Consider the following 16,999-nt stretch of genomic DNA (forward strand, 5'->3'; position numbering starts at 1 on the left):
AATTTTTCCATGAGGTAAGTACACTACACTTCAGGAACTCTTGGGCTTTCTCTTTTCCCTGAACTTTAAATAAATTATGACACACTTATTTTACAGCTGAATTAGGTGCCAGGAAAGATAGAAAAATCTATCTTCCACTTCTCGGACAAAGGCTGGTCATCCCAGCAGTATCTGTGCAATGACTCACTAATTATTGATCAAGGGCCTACAAAGTCTGGGGAATTTTACATTTTGACAATTTGGGAGTAATTTATGATAACAAAAGCAATAGTAGGAAGAGAGTTATTCTGTACATTTATTGCTAAATACAGCTGTCAAACCCAGGTGCCAAGAGGTATAAATGTAAAGAACTGTGTCATAACACCTAGTGCTTCCTGAAGTAAAATAACTCAGTTGTATAGCACTGAATAGCTTAATGGTCTTTAGCTTATTTTCTCTTCAATCTTTACGAATCTGAAAATTATAAAATCTTATGTGTTCAGGACTATACTCTGTATCTATAATTAGTGCCAAGAGAGATGGCTTTCCTCTCAAATTCATTTTTCAGTTTGTTAAGCATTTCACCAGAGCTATAAGACTGCTATCCACCTGTCAAAAATAAAATTTTATAGATTGACATCTTTGGATAAGCTACCTTTGATGACAAGAGGATTGCCAAGTGTCTCCCTCCTCTACAAACAGTAATGGCATTATTGTTCTAAGCAGAGATAAAAAAATAAAAACTGCATTATTGCAGTTTGAAATCTAAGTATTCTGTTGAATTCAATGAAGTATTAAGCAAAAACATAACCTGGTGTGGCAGAAAGCACCTGCCTGCTGAGTTATACCCAGGAGTGAAAAATACAAATATTTAGCAATTTTAGATGGCACAAGCCATAGTATCAGAAATGGCTAAAATTCTAATGACCTCTGCTGTAATGGGCATTATTTGTTTAATTCTAGCTGGTTAGAAAGTCCCCTGGGTCCTAGGAAAAGGGTTAGGGACATACAGGGGACTCAAGGCAGTGACTACCAATCGTTACAGAGATATTTCAATATTTTAACCACTAGCGTTGATGTACTACTGCCTTCTGGCCTGAGTCATACTAAATTTGAATTTCTTTCACAGCAGTTTCCTAGGATGTGACCCAAGGACAGGTCTTTAACCTCTCTGAGCTTAGTTTCTTCATCTGTTTTAACAGGCTACTTTGACTGGGCTGTAGCTCACGTGTCATTTTGCAACACTTGACCAGATTTTATAGGTGTGTCTCAGTTGGACAAAGACTCCCTAAACCTGTGTTCTCTGGGAAGAATGACTCTGTGGTAGAAATTAAAACTTACAGAACCAGACCATTACAAGAGCAGCAACTCTGCTAAGAGCAGGATGCTGTTGCTGGTGTAACTAAGACGTCACTTTTACAACTATCAGTTCCAGAGTCTCACTACCATCACTAAGTTTGAGAAGGCTGGCTGTCAAATTTTTCAACCATTGGTAAAGTTGTTATGAAATGTTACATTTACTATAATCTACACCTGAAAATGGATGTCTTACCTTTTGTTCTAAATAACGCAGTTCTGAATTAAATTCAAATCTTACATCAGTGCTTCTGCTTCCCAGGTGGAGCAGTTGTAAAGAATCTGCCTGCCAATGCAGGAAACACAAAGAGATGTCGGTTTGATCCCTGGACTGGGAAGATTCCTTGGAGGAGGAAGTGACAACTCACTCCAGTATTCTTGCCTGGAAAATTCCATGGATGGAGGAGCTTTGTGGGCTACAGCCCATGGGATTGCAATGAGTCGGACACAACTGAGAGACTGAACAGGCACTGAACACAAAATCAACTCAAAACTTGTACTAATGCATCTGAATATATATAAAATCAAATCCCATTCAGAGTGATGGCTATCAGGAAATCGGGAATTTTTTTTGTGTGGCCACATCATGTGGCTTGTAGGATCTTAGTTCCCTAACCAGGAATTGAACCTTGGCCCTGACATCAAAAGCCCAGAATCCTAAACACTAGGCCACCGGGGAGCTCCCTGAGAATCAGGAAAATTTTTAGCTTTCTGGTCTCTGCAATACAAGAATGCAACAGAAAGGCATGAGTGAATTTTGACACTGGAAGCAAAGCTCATATGTAATATACCATCTTGAATGCCACTTCTATGTTAAAGATTCTATGGCCGATCATAAGGTATCTGAATTCAGATCTGCACAACAATCTTGCCCAAAGTTTTCATAAATACTTGCAAAGAATTACTAATATGTTTATGCTGACAATTTACAGATCATAAATTACTTTGACAGATGAAAACCACAAAAAGCACAATATTAAAAGAAAAACTGCCCTAAAACAGACAATTAGGATTTATATCCTGTCCCTGTCCTTGAAGTCTATCTGACTTATTATTTAGATATCAAAATATCTGAATTTCACCAAAGACTTATTTTCTCTACCACTTCAATAACAAGTAATTTAGTATTAACTTTAGTTAGTGAGGAAACTTTTAAGTAATTTTGTCTGTGATAGCTTTGAAATAAATTGATGGCTGATGTATCTTTATAAAGATAATGAGCTATATAGACAATCCTGAATTTTGTATTTATTAACCATTGAATTCACTTTCCTATGTATAAAAAGGCAAAAGCTTCAAAAATAAAACTCAAATTATTTTTTCATTCATTTATCCAGGATTATATAATTATGTAAAAATTAAGCCGTTCTTACTATAGACATAAATTGCCAAAACTTTTCGCTAAATGAGTTTCATGCTTTATTGATATAAGATAAGCTCTAATCAATGGGAGCCATATGTCAACTGAACTGTGAGGATTTTGCAATATTAACTGCAGGTACTAATATATTCAATTTACAGATTGATTAAATTTATTACATAAAACTGTCATATTCTGAACATATGCTTATATAGGTAATATCTAATAATCTTACTGCTTCTAAAATAGAGTATTAGCAAATCCAGATGGTTAGGGAAGACTATAGAAAAGTGGTTAGAAAATATATATTTTTCTAATATATAGAAATTAGAAAATTTCTGTTATATAGAAATATAAATCTGTTATATAGAAATATAAATTTCTGTTATATAGAAATATAAATCTGTTATATAGAAATATAAATTTCTGTTATATAGAAATATAAATCTTCTAAATCAAGAAATAGTTTAGGGTCTTTTGTATACAGTCACATTCTGGAATTGATGACACGCTCTTATTGACATAAAAAATGGTTATAACCTAAAAGTTGAGAGTCATGTTTTCTTCAGTGAAAAGTTTTAGTGCTTAAGCCTGGGAGACAGCATCTCAAGTAGCTCTGGGAGAACTGCTCCAAGGAGGTGAGGGGAGGACCCAGGTTATACAGAAATCTTGCAACAAAGGGCAGGTAGCTTGAACACCAAAAAGTTTATTGTTAATGAAAGAAAACCAGATATCTCAAGTTAAGGAATTTAGTGCTTTTCCATGTAAGGGAAGATGCAAGAGTTTGGGCTCACTGAAATTATTACTTTCATAGGCATCTCAGCTGTCTGGGGTCAGTATCCCGCGTTTCTCACATCCTGAGTTCCTCAGTGCTCACAGTAGGGAGTGGGTGCAGCCTCGTGGCTTCTGTATAAATCAGGTATTCTCCTCCATCCTGACTGCCCTTAGGGCTCAGGAATTCACAATGGGAATGCTGGAATCACCAATGACTGTGACATCCTTGTTGACCAGTATGGCAGGAAATACTCCATTTCTCACCCTTAAAGAAACAGTATTGAACTTGAAAATTTCTTGAGAACTGTAATGCAAATACTAAGCAATCACAGTTTTCAAATTTAAGACATCCTTCAGCGGACATGGGTTATGGAGGTGGAGCTGGCGGACTGTGTTACTGAGAAGAGTTGTGAGTTTTTATAGAGTATGTGGGTGTGTAAAATAATCATAAGAACAAAGTCATTGAAAGGAAAAGTGGTTCTTGAAATCTTTTACTTGCTATCTCTCCTGGTCTCTCTTTATTATCGTTTTACTTTTTCTATTATTCCAGGCAAGGCACAGGCGATTTAAAACAACCCCATGCCTCTCAAATTCTTTCACAACTAGTCTAACATATGTCATTTTCAGGGACTTTTAAGCAACTGACTTTATTTGCAAGAGTGAGGTAAATTATAAACCAATTTGGAAGTTATATATAATTTATGAAATCATGTAAGAAATATGAAGAGGATTTATAGGCATAAAATCATAGAAATAAAAAGAAAATAATTGTCCTTTAAATTTCCCCATCACTGGGGGAATCTGAATTATGAGGTTAAGAGAGCTCAGATAGGAGGTTAGCTTAGCTCTTCGTGAATTAAGCCCAGTGTGTGCTTCTAGGCTATAAATTAGTGGAATGAATCCAGAAATGAAATGATGGATGATTCCCAGGCAATTAAAACAAAAAGGAAAAAGCTGATCTTAGACCAATTGAAAAAGCTTTCCTTTGTCAACAGTATTCACAGGAAACAAACAAACAAACAAACCTTTTTTTTGTTGTTGTTAATTCTAGTGGGCTGATAGTGGTAACAATAGAAAGCATCCCCAGTAATTGACTCTTAGGTTACTTTTATACCATTGTCTTCCTGTTTTGATGTTTGTGAAAGCCCAGTTTTCTTCAGATTATCGATAACTCTTTCTTAATATGAGTTTGTACATGCTGTGTTTTCACACTACATCTTCATGAGGAACATACAGTCTTATCTGGTCTCCATCAAAATACCAATGACTTAAGTAAACTTGCAACAGAATTTTTCTCAAGGCTGAGAACAGTAGAGAGAATATTTTTTTTTTTTTTTTTTTATTCTTTAAGTGTATGACTTAAAAGCTAAGACCACAGAATCAGGAAAGCAGATTAGTAAAGTATTTCATGATTTGTAAAAAGTTGAAAAGGGCTTCAAGGAAAAATCATGCTGTATATAATTTTTTTTTCCCTCTCCTGAGCCAGGCCCCTTTGAACCATTACCTCAGAAAATACATTGCTCAACCTTTTATTCTCTGAACAATGCTGTTTTTCTGTTTTTATAAAGTGCACAGAATAAATCTGCTACCTAATACCTCTAACTATACATGCTTTGAACCTATTTGATAAATTAAATTTAGTTATTGAATCTTTTGTTTCTCAAATTCTATGTTGATAACAGATCAGACTAGAAAGGCATGCATATGGTTGATAAGAGCCTGAGTTAAGCGTCAGAGTGTTTATACTGTTCCATGAATTCATATAACAAAGTAGTGAATGTTAGAACTACACAGGACTCTTAGTAATAATGAGACATCAATGGAAATACAATCATGTTTTTTGAATCTCATTTTTTTTTCCCCTTAGAAGTGATGATTTTGAATGGAAAAAAGCAAATATCTTTCAAAATGTGGCCAGCCTTTCACATGACACTCTTAAAGCTCACTTTGATTTTTATTGCTGTTTCTTTACACAACCAAGAGCCTATAAAGACTCAATGATTCTGCTATGTTTGTGCGGTTGGGTCAGAGGTATTGAAACTGCCTGCAGGAGAAACAGGCAGTAGGAAAGAATTAATTCAAATCATGTTATTATGTAAAATAAGGCATATTTCTTGTCATAGCTCAGGTGTTTGGAGACTGAAACTACGCAAATGAGCCAGTTCTCATTTTGGTCTGTCACATAAGTCCAAATTTTCACCATCACCTCATTCTTGGATCTGATTTTGTAGCCTACTTCCAACACATTTAAAATCTAATTCAAGATACAGAACAGTACATATGTGTATATATGTATTTCTTAAAAAATCATACACTGCTGGAAGTTCTCCAAGAAAACAGAAAATTAAATTGTTTGATAAGTCACTGTTTTCACATGAGGATTCCCCCACAAGTACAGATATGGTACATAAAAATTACAAACTGAAGACAATCAATCTCATATCTGTGAGTCAGACTTTGAAATTAATCACTTTTCTTCATCAGATCTCATAGTGATGACAATATGGCTCTCATTCCTCCTCATTTTCTCCTAACAGACCATTCAGCAACACCTTTTGAGTATATTGGAAGGTTATGAGTTAAATCCAATGTTGGATTCTGTTCCCTAATTAAAATATCTCTTTATGACTCAAAGAATGAATGCTTTGAAGACAAATTTTTGGTTATTCATTTTCATAAAAAGAAGATCCACCAGACAGTTGATGTGTGAAGAAATCTGCTATTGTTTAATACATGATTCTTGTGTAAAAGGTTTAATCCTGTTTATACTATATGAGTTGTGGTTGTCAGTATAATCTGGTCTCTAAAAAGTTACCCAATCACCTGAGCTTCAATTGAGTTAGATTCATGATATGATGATGAGATTCACAGCAGCATGATAGGAAAGTGAGGATCTAGATCCAGCTGTTGGGCTTGGGGCTGAGAGTACCATTTAAAACTTAAGAAGTGGCACTTGATGGGTTTGTTGACAATGTAGGTAAAGGTAGTTCCCATCTATATGAGGAAGAGATGATTAGCAATTGTAAGTCCACTGCCATCACCCAGAGGAACAGGGTCCTGGGCAGTTCCTCACACAGAGGTTGATGCATCAAGGGAAATGCAGGGATGCAGTTAACTTATGAAGCATGAGGCAGAGAATGTGGCCTTGGGAAGAAAGTAAACATCCACTAATGTAATTGGGGCTAATAATCAGGGTCTAGCCAAATTAGTTGGGACAACAATTTGCTACTAGTTGCCCACATGGTGAACCATAACATTGAGTTCTCTTGCCTTTGACAGAAACTAATGTAGGTTTGAACTGAAAACAAGAATGACAAGGTTCCAGCTGAGAGGAAGAGAAAAATCAGAGGAGGGGAACGAGGTAGGGCCCAACAGTGCAAGACAACACCAGCATATATATGTTTAACTTATAGATATAAATAGCTTTGCTCACTTAAAAGATTGCATGGGAAATCCTCTTTCATTTTATTTTATTTATTTATTTTGCTTTCAGTGACCTAATGAAAGAGGTTGCAAAAGAGAAACAAAGGGCTACTAAAGGCCTTTTTCAAAGACAATTTTGACTACATATGATTTTTGTTTAACATGCTCTTCTTAAATACAAACTCTATGTAATATGTGATTTCACTCTAGTCTGCTAACATAAAAGGAGAACCAGGAAGAGAATTACTTTGGTTGCTGGAAGATGCTGCTTTAGGAAAACTAGAGAAACAAAGAACTCTTAGTAGATGTTCTTGGAACCAAGAAATAAGTATTTGTCTTTTCAGCAAAGACTCATTGAAGCTGAAATATGTGCCACAGGAACCAAGAACACAAAGAAGAATGACGTAAGCTGCCTGTCTTGGGAGAGAGCTGTGGAACGAAAAGCTGTGTAACTAGATAATTGCAAGACAAAATAATAAAGATTGCAATACAGTCATTAACAAAATACAGAGGGAGTTATAGCAGGTTAATACAGAGGGAGTTATGGCAGGTTAACAGCTCCTTAAGTTTGAGGTATGGAAGGCATCAGGCTGGTAGTGACTTGATTCACTGGAATAAGGAAGAGTCAGGCATTCTTGACAATAAAAGTACCTTTCATTTGCACAGCAAATTAGAGTTTTCAAGGCATTTTCAATAGGCCATCTTATCTGCTACACAAAGAGTCCATTAACGCAGATATTTTCCTATTTTACACATGAGGAAACTGGCCATGAGCAGAAAAGTGACATACCCTAGCCATCCAAGAAGGTGAGTGGGAGGGCTGGGTCTCAAAAATCATCAGAGAGCTTCCTGGTCATCATGCATGGTTGTCTTTACAATCATGCAAGTTGACTTGAAGATACTCTGAATCTTAACAATTTAGCAAAGCAGCATCAGTGTAGTGACACTCTTGTTTTAATCAAACCTTAGACAAACTCCTCTGAGCCATCTTTTCAACAAGGCCTCGACTTTGGGTCTTATCTTTGGCTGTATAGTCTAGTTTTAGCTAAATTCCTGCTTAAATCACTTTAATGAGACTCTTACCAGCTTCAACATATGATCAAATTCCTTATCCCCCATGACTGATATCTGATAATCCTGGCTTGCCTTCCATAAAAATTCTGTTAAGTCAGGTTAGCAAGAATCCCCCTGCCCTTGATGTTTCCTCTCAGTAATTTTCCATCCATTAACCCTCTCTGGAAGAAACACAAGCTGGAATCAAGATTGCCAGGAGAAATATCAATAACCTCAGATATGCAGATGACACCACCCTTATGGCAGAAAGTGAAGAGGAACTCAAAAGCCTCTTGATGAAAGTGAAAGAGGAGAGTGAAAAAGTTGGCTTAAAGCTCAACATTCAGAAAACTAAGATCATGGCATCCAGTCCCATCACTTCATGGGAAATAGATGGAGAAACAGTGGAAACAGTGTCAGACTTTATTTTTGGGGGCTCCAAAATCACTGCAGATGGTGATTGCAGCCATGAAATTAAAAGACGCTTACTCCTTGGAAGAAAAGTTATGACCAACCTAGATGGTATATTCAAAAGCAGAGACATTACTTTGCCGACTAAGGTCCGTCTAGTCAAGGCTATGGTTTTTCCGGTAGTCGTGTATGGGTGTGAGAGTTGGACTGTGAAGGAGGCTGAGTGCCGAAGAATTGATTCTTTTGAACTGTGGTGTTGGCGAAGACTCTTGAGAGTCCCTTGGACTGCAAGGAGATCCAACCAGTCCATTCTGAAGGAGATCAACCCTGGGATTTCTTTGGAAGGAATGATGCTAAAGCTGAAACTCCAGTACTTTGGCCACCTCATGCGAAGAGTTGACTCATTGGAAAAGACTTTGATGCTGGGAGGGATTGGGGGCAGGAGAAGAAGGGGATGACAGAGGATGAGATGGCTGGATAGTATCACTGACTTGATGGACGCGAGTCTGAGTGAACTCCGGGAGTTGGTGATAGACAGGGAGGCCTGGTGTGCTGCAATTCATGGGGTCGCAGAGTCGGACACAACTGAGCGACTGAACTGAACTGAACTGAACTGAACCCTCTCACTCTGCTTGTTGACTATAAATCCCCATCTGTCTTTGCTATGTTTGGTATTGAGCTTGGTTTCTCTCCCCTGTTGCAATAGTCTTGACATCTATTGAAATAGCCTTGAACAAAGCCTTTCTTGCTATTTTTACAAGTGTCAGGATAATTTTTTCTTTAACAATAGTATTGTTAGAAAATAAACTAAAGCATATTAGAGATTTTAAGAGTTTATTGAGCAGAAATAAACTTGAATCAGGCAGCATCTAATCTAGCAGATAAAAAGGAACTCTAAGGAGCTGTACACAATTAAAGACTTTTATAGGCAGAAGGGAACAGGAACAAGAATTTATATCAGGCAAAAAAAAAAAGTGGGTTGGTTACAGCAAAGCTACCTTCCTTTAGGGATAGCAAGGATCTGTTATGCAGATTACCTAACTAGTGCTAATCAGGCAACTTCTGATTGACTAGTTTAAAATGCTATTTCTGGGAGAGTTTAAAGTATAATTAGAGCCTCAGTTTGGTGATGTGGGATTTAACAAAAGGAATTCTATTTTGCATGACTTGTCTTGTTTTTAAAAATTCTCCCCTTTTTATCAGGCTCTCAGTCTCAGAGATATGATCAACTTTTAAGGCGTCAACTTTACTCTCAGTTACTACTCTGGCATTCTTAGTTTTTGTTGAATCTCTGTGCGGCATTCACAGACCATGATGCTGAGTTCACATTCTATAAGATGGTCATTCTCTCTCTCTCTTTTTTTCTTCTAATGTTCTAGTCTTAGGGAGATAATTTGCTTGGGGTGAGCTGCTGCAAGCATACATTTAAAGCTTTTGAGAGACTAGAGCACATCAGGAAGACTACTGTGATTATTATAAGCAGGATAAGTCTCAATTTCTGGAGTGTACTTCAGAACCATGGTCCCTAAGATTTAAACTATTAGGATTAAATCAAAGACAGACCCCAATGAAGGAGTCAATTTCTTAAGCCAGCTGGCTTGTTCAGTAATCTTATGTAAACTGAAAGGAAGTGAAAGTCGCTCAGTCGTGTTCAACTCTTTGAGACCCATGGACTGTAGTCTGCCAGGCTCCTCTTACCATGCAGTTCTCGAGGCCAGAATACTGGAGTGGGTAGCTGTTCCCTTATTCAGGGGATCTTCCCAACCCAGGGATCAAACCCAGGTCTTCCTCATTGCTGGTGGCTTATGTAGCTGAATCGCAATTTCCCCAGAAGTCTCAGTCCAAGTGCAGTACAGTGCTGGCCACAGTTCAAACACCTCCCTGCTCTGATAAAAGATATCTGATAGTCAGGGGCTATCCTATTATCAATAACAACTTTGACCAGAGAGTCTACGGATATTTATTAGGCATCTATAGCTTTAACAGAAGATTCTGCAATATATTCAAAAATGAGAGTGAGATTCCTTATTACAGCTTCATTTGTACTTACTCCAAGCTAAGACACAGTAGAGATCTGTCAAAGGAAACTAATTTTGAAACATCTATGCCTCCTGGTAATTCTCGTTTGAATCTGTGTCTCAGGACTGGAAAGGTGACAGCCGTGGAGGTCAGGAAAGTTTAAGGTCTAAGACTGCACTGGTGGTTTTATTCTGGTTACTCTTGCCTTGTGCCTCCCCTCTTTGTCCAGAGCCTGAATGCAAGGTTCTGTTAGAATTTTTAACCAGAGGCAGGGAAATAGACCATAAAGATTAGGAGTCTGACATGATAGAGAGGAAGCTGAGATTGTTCCAGAGAAACTGAGACTTTGGAAACTAGGGAGAAGTTTGTGATGGGAAAAACTACAGGATCACTAATATTGTGGCAAACCCAAATGTCATTTGGGGGTTGGATTATCAATATCCTTACAATAACCTGAGATATGTGAACAGTGACATTTTCTTTCAAGGCCAGAGGAAGAAAAAAAAAAGGTGAACAAAAGAATTATAAAGGGTTTCACGGCAAACAAATCAGGAAAAGGATGGTCAGAGAGGGAAGGAGAAATGGAAAGAAAGTCTTGAGAGGAAATAGTCTACTTCAGTGTCAGCTACTTCTTCCTAGGCAATTTGATGTTGAGGCTTCTAGCATTCATACAAGACCAAATGTCAGGTGGAACATACATCTTCAGTTGTGAAGTTTCAACTCATAATTTGGCAGCAGTATCATTGGTTAAAAGTGCTTGGTAGAATTCTTTCCATAAGTCTTATTTTTGTAAAAGCATTAGGATAAAAGGACAACTATCTGTAGAAGACAAAGACTTAAAAATGTCCATGGTTAAAAATTTAATGAGTTAATTGTAACAGAACTGATGATGAACTTTGGTTATTTCTGTGACAAGCAATATGTTAAGATAATAACTGGAATGGTGATTGAGAATTATCAGAATACATCAGATTTTTAGAAATTTCATAAAATTTCTAGAACACTTTTATTGCTGACCATAAGAAAACATCATCACTTATTGGCAATTCTTCTTGTGTCATTTAATGTACCAAATAAATATAACATTTATAACTTAGCATCTCTTTTATAAGGAGAGAGGCAAATTGTTTGACATTCTCCAGGGGCCCACTGGGAAATTTCAAAGTTAATTTGAGGTGAAAAATACTCACTCCATTTAGAATTTGATTTTGAGAAGTTGTCAAAACATCAAAAGGTTTGAGCATCTAAATGAACAGGGCCACAGATTATTATGAAATAACAATTATCTATTTTACTAAAGTGGCAATAGGTAATTTTAAAGGCAAATAAAGAAGATTACATAATTGTAACAGTGTTCTTGCCTGGAGAATCCCAGGGACGGGGTAGCCTGGTGGGCTGCCGTCTATGGTGTCGCAGAGAGTCGGACACGACTGAAGCGACTTAGCAGCAGCAGTAGCAAACAGAATTTAGCTCTTGAAATATTGAAAAGACCAAGTTTTCTAAAGTAATGCAAAACCTGATAAAGACAAAGAGCAGACTAATACTCAAATAAAAATGTATTCTTTTTAATGGGACCTAATTAAACTTAAAACTTTTGCATAGCACAGGAAACCACCAACAAAATGAAAAGACAATCTATTGAATGGAGGAAAATATTTGAGAATGATATGGCCAGTAAGAGGTTAATATCCAAAATATATAAGTAGCAAAATATATAAGTATATATATAATACATAACTAATATCCCAAAAAACAAACAATCTGATTAAAAAATGGGCAGAAGACCTGAATAGGCATTTTCCAAAGAAGATATACAGATGGCCAACAGGAACATGAAAAGATGCTCAACATCACTAATCATCAGAGAAAGGCAAATGAAAACCACAGTGAGAACCACCTTACTCCTGTTAGAATGGTTATTATCAAAGAATCTACAAATAACAATTTTTGGCAAGGTTGTTACCATGTGAAACAATATAGATAGATCTGGAGGGTATTATGCTTAGTGAAATATATCAGAGAAAGAGAAATACTCTATAGCTTATATGTGGAATCTAAAAAATAAAACAAACAAATGAATATAAGAAACAGACTTACAGATATAGAGAACAAACTAGTGGTTACCAGTGGGGAAAAAGAAGAGGGGAGTGGCACGATAGGCAAGGGAATTATGAGGTTAAAAACTGCTATGTAGAAAATAAACAAGCAACAGACTACACTGCATGGCACAAGGAAATATAGCCATTGTTTTGCAATAACTTTAAATGGGAGTATAATGTATAAATATTGAATCACCATGTTGGATACCTGAAACACATACTGTAAACCAGGTACACTTCAACTCAAAAAAAAGGAAAACCTGTTCTTTTAATAAAGAAAACTAAATTTTAATTTTGGACCAGTATAAAACTCATTTTTTAAAAAACTTAAGTAAATTCATTTCAATATTAGCTTGACCACACATATTATTCAGCTTAATCACACATGATTCCTTTCCCACAAACCTACAGCTTTTTCATATCCATTCAGATTTTGTCCTTTGTTCTTTACTCTTTTTTTTTTTCTCATTCTGGAACAATCAATTATTCTACTTTTATTACCTACCTTTGATACAATATTGTTTTCTTACCCCCATTTTAAGTAGTTTTCATTACATATATTGGTTAGAAATCTTAAGCTTTAGAATCCTTAATCACTAGTAAAAACTAAGATGTAGGCAAATGAGGGTTGTTTATTATAGTATTCTGTGGACTACCAAACATAAATACATTTTATAATTTATATTCTTCCTCATGGTAAATTTTCCAATGTGGCAAAAGATATGTTCAACAATAAACCCAAATATCTTATTTCCTATATAAAAAGGAAATCAAAAGTAGATATATCTATGTTCAGTTAATATTTTAGTATTTATTTTATTTGGAAATATCTTATCTTATTTGGAAATCTAGATATTCAATTACTATCCATCATTCAACTTATCTGAGTATCACTTTAAGATTTCAAGTTACCAAAAAGACTTTGGAAACTATTTTTAAGTAAACATACCAAAAGGCATAATTATTGTTAAGTAGTTCATTTATAAATTTAGTTAAATTTGTTTAATTTACTTGATCCTAACAATTATGTTTACTTATGAAAATCTGATAAGATTAAACAATTATCCCACTTTATCTTTCTTACTGACAAATTTTGTAACAGAGACAATATGAGCTTATTTGACTTTTAATAAGCTTATGTAGAATAAAAGTTTTATTTTTAATGCTGGTAACTCTAAAGTCATGCCCGGCTTAATTAAATCAACAAACAAACTAGCTTTTATTTTCTGAAGATTATCCCAGATTACATGAATTTGAAAAATATTTGGGTTAGTTTCTGTATTTTTGAGAGAATACTTGAGTTACATAAATGCTTGTCTTTAAGCCAATTAAATAGACCTCTTTACAAATTAATTTGGCGATGCAAAATGAGGTAGAAAAAAATCACACACAGATGTACACAGACACACAGAAACACATCTTACAGCTTTCATTTTAAGATTTTATCCATTTGATAGGTACAATAATACAAAATCACTAGTTTATAAAAGAACAGTTGAATTTGAATTCTGTTTCAGGCAGATGAAATAAGTGAATATTATTCACTCATAAAAAAAAGAATGAAATTTTGCCATTTGCTACACCATGGATGGACACTGAGACTATTACACTAAAAGAAATGTCAGACAGAGAAAGACAAATGCCATGTAATCTTACAAATATCATATGAAATCTTAAAAAATACAAAAACAACAAACAAACAAACAAACAAACAAACTCAGCTTATAGAACAGAAATCAAACAAATAAACTCTTAGCTTATAGAACAGATCGGTGGTTGCCAGAAAAATGGGGTGGGTAGGTGGGTGAAATAAGTGAAAGGGGTCAAAAGGTACAAACTTCCAGTTATAAAATAAATAAATCAAGGGGATGTGCTGTACAGCATGGTGATTATGGTTAATACTACATTATATAAAATTTCTCATCACATAAAAAAAATTATAGCTATGTTTTGTGATGGATGTTACATTATTTCCGATTTTTTCAGGTGATATACCTGATTCTCAAAAAGTAACTTGCCCACACTCATCTAGAAACTGAACCTCTGATTTATCCCAAAGTCTGTGATCTTTCCTGTATGTTACATTAACCAAATCCCAACCAAAACTGGGATTTGGTTCTTAGTAAAATCAAATACTGTATGATGATGCCATTCAGTTCAGTCGCTCAGTCGTGTCCGACTCTTTGTGACCCCATGAATCGCAGCACACCAGGCCTCCCTGTCCATCACCAACTCCTGGAGTTTACACAAACTTATGTCCATCAAGTCGGAGACGCCATCCAGCCATCTCATCTTCTCTGTCATCCCTTTCTCCTCCTGCCCCCAATCCCTCCCAGCATCAGAGTCTTTTACAATGAGTCAGCTCTTTGCATGAGGTGGCCAAAGTATTGGAGTTTCAGCTTCAGCATCAGTCCTTCCAATGAACACCCAGGACTGAACTCCTTTAGAATGGACTGGTTGGATCTCCTTGCAGTCCAAGGGACTCTCGAGAGTCTTCTCCAACACCACAGTTCAAAAGCATCAATTCTTCGGCGCTCAGCTTTCTTCACAGTCCAGTTCTCACATCCATACATGACCACAGGAAAAACCATAGCCTTGACTAGACGGACCTTTGTTTGCAAAGTAATGTCTCTGCTTTTGAATATGCTATCTAGGTTGGTCATAACTTTCCTTCCAAGGAGTAAGCATGTTTTAATTTCATGGCTGCAATCACCATCTACAGTGATTTTGGATGATGATAAATACATGTAAATTTCAACTGGTATAGGTTTTAACACTTGGGGGTAGGATAGTTAGAAAATCAGGTACTGAGAACAGTGATGTCTTTTTGCTCCTATCTTACCGTTAAGTAGCCGTTTTGTAATAGAACTAAGCACAAAAACAATGACTTGAGACTTTGACTTGTCTCTCCAACCACTGTCTAAGGGTGGGTCAAACTAGTATTGATTTGGCTATATTAGTAGTCAACTAGTTGTACTCATCTGGCTGTATTAGGGAGTCAGGGCTTTCCCTGGTAGCTCAGGCAGTAAAGAATTCACCTGCAGGAGACAGGGTTGGATCCCTGGGTAGGGAAGATCCACTGGAGAAGGGAATGGCTACTCACTGCAATATCCTTGCCTGGAGAATCCCATGGACAGAGAAGCCTGGTGGGCTCCAGTCCATAGGCCTGCAAAGAGTCTGACACAACTGAGCGACTAACACTTTCACTTTTTCACTTTTCACAGCTGATTCATGTTATTGTACAGTAGAAACTAACAAAACATTGTAAAACATCCTAGAATTAAAAAAAAAAGTTCTGTGATAAAGCATAATGGAAAAGAATATTTGAAAAGAACATACAGGAATTTACAACATTGTAAATCAACTATACTTCAATAAATTTTTTTTTTTTAAAAAAGAAAAGAATTCGTAATTGTCCCTGGGATAGAATGGTTCAGCAACTAGTGGGTATCCAAAAGCAATTTCACAAGTCGCAATTCAAAGATTTAATTCTTACACATTGTGTTTGCCTGCTAATCTGAAAGGAAAAGACATGAAGTTTTCCCTTCCTCTTTGAACCAGGCACTATAGATAGAAACCTAGAATAGCTGACTTTGATATGAATTCTTACCGTTTGCGGGGTTCTGTCAGTTTCCTCAGGATGCTGCAGGCTCTGGAGCCAGCGGGGTGTGCCGGTGGGTCTCATTCTGGTCATGACAAATTGAAGAGGAGGGAAAAAATCGTTTTTCTTCTATGCTTTATAGTGAGTGTTTTGCTGAGACCCCTTTTTCTTTGAGGCGCCTACTAAGCACGTAAACTAACCCGGGTTAAAAGTTCTCCTTGTGGCCGCTGTAATTCAAGATTATCTTCAGTAATGTTAACATGCTTGTCCCATCTCAAACCAAAGCTGTATCTTACGCTAGGCCTACTCTGGCTGAAGTCGGAACCAGTCAGGGCCAGAACCAGTCTAGTTTCTAACCTGTCTTGGTCCGACCCTTCACCCGGTCGGCTTTCTAAATCTGACCGGTCCAACCTTAGACCCGGTCTGGTTTCTAAGTCGGGCCCGCTCCAACTCCGGCTGTTTCCAGATACGGCCTGGAAAAGAAATTCTCAAATGAACGCTGAAAGCTCCTAAGATAAAATCCGCTGAGGCTCCGCCAGGCTCAGCTCTTTCTGAGGCGAGAGATGCCCCTAGTTCCGGGCGCAGCAGGTACCGTATCTGATTGCTTGTTGCTCATGGGACCCACCGGAATTCGGTTCCGGATTCTTACAGTTACTTATAGAACTGTTAAAAGATAAACTGAGGCACAACTAAACATTTCAAGAGTTTATTTGAGCGAAAAATCAATCTAGCGTCCAGTCTACCAGACAGAAGGGAGTTCTGGAGGTGTTTGAAATGAAAGACTATAAAATAGAAGGGAGAAGCAATGAGGAAAATGCACTAGGCCGAGAAACCGTTGGTTAACGCAGAATTACTTTCTTTCAGGGGTTGGCAGGGGTCTGATAGGCAGATGACCCCACTGGTGATGACCAGGTGGTTCCTCAC

Source organism: Budorcas taxicolor, chromosome 5, assembly GCF_023091745.1.
Source record: "Budorcas taxicolor isolate Tak-1 chromosome 5, Takin1.1, whole genome shotgun sequence".
Classification (NCBI taxonomy): Eukaryota; Metazoa; Chordata; class Mammalia; order Artiodactyla; family Bovidae; genus Budorcas; species Budorcas taxicolor.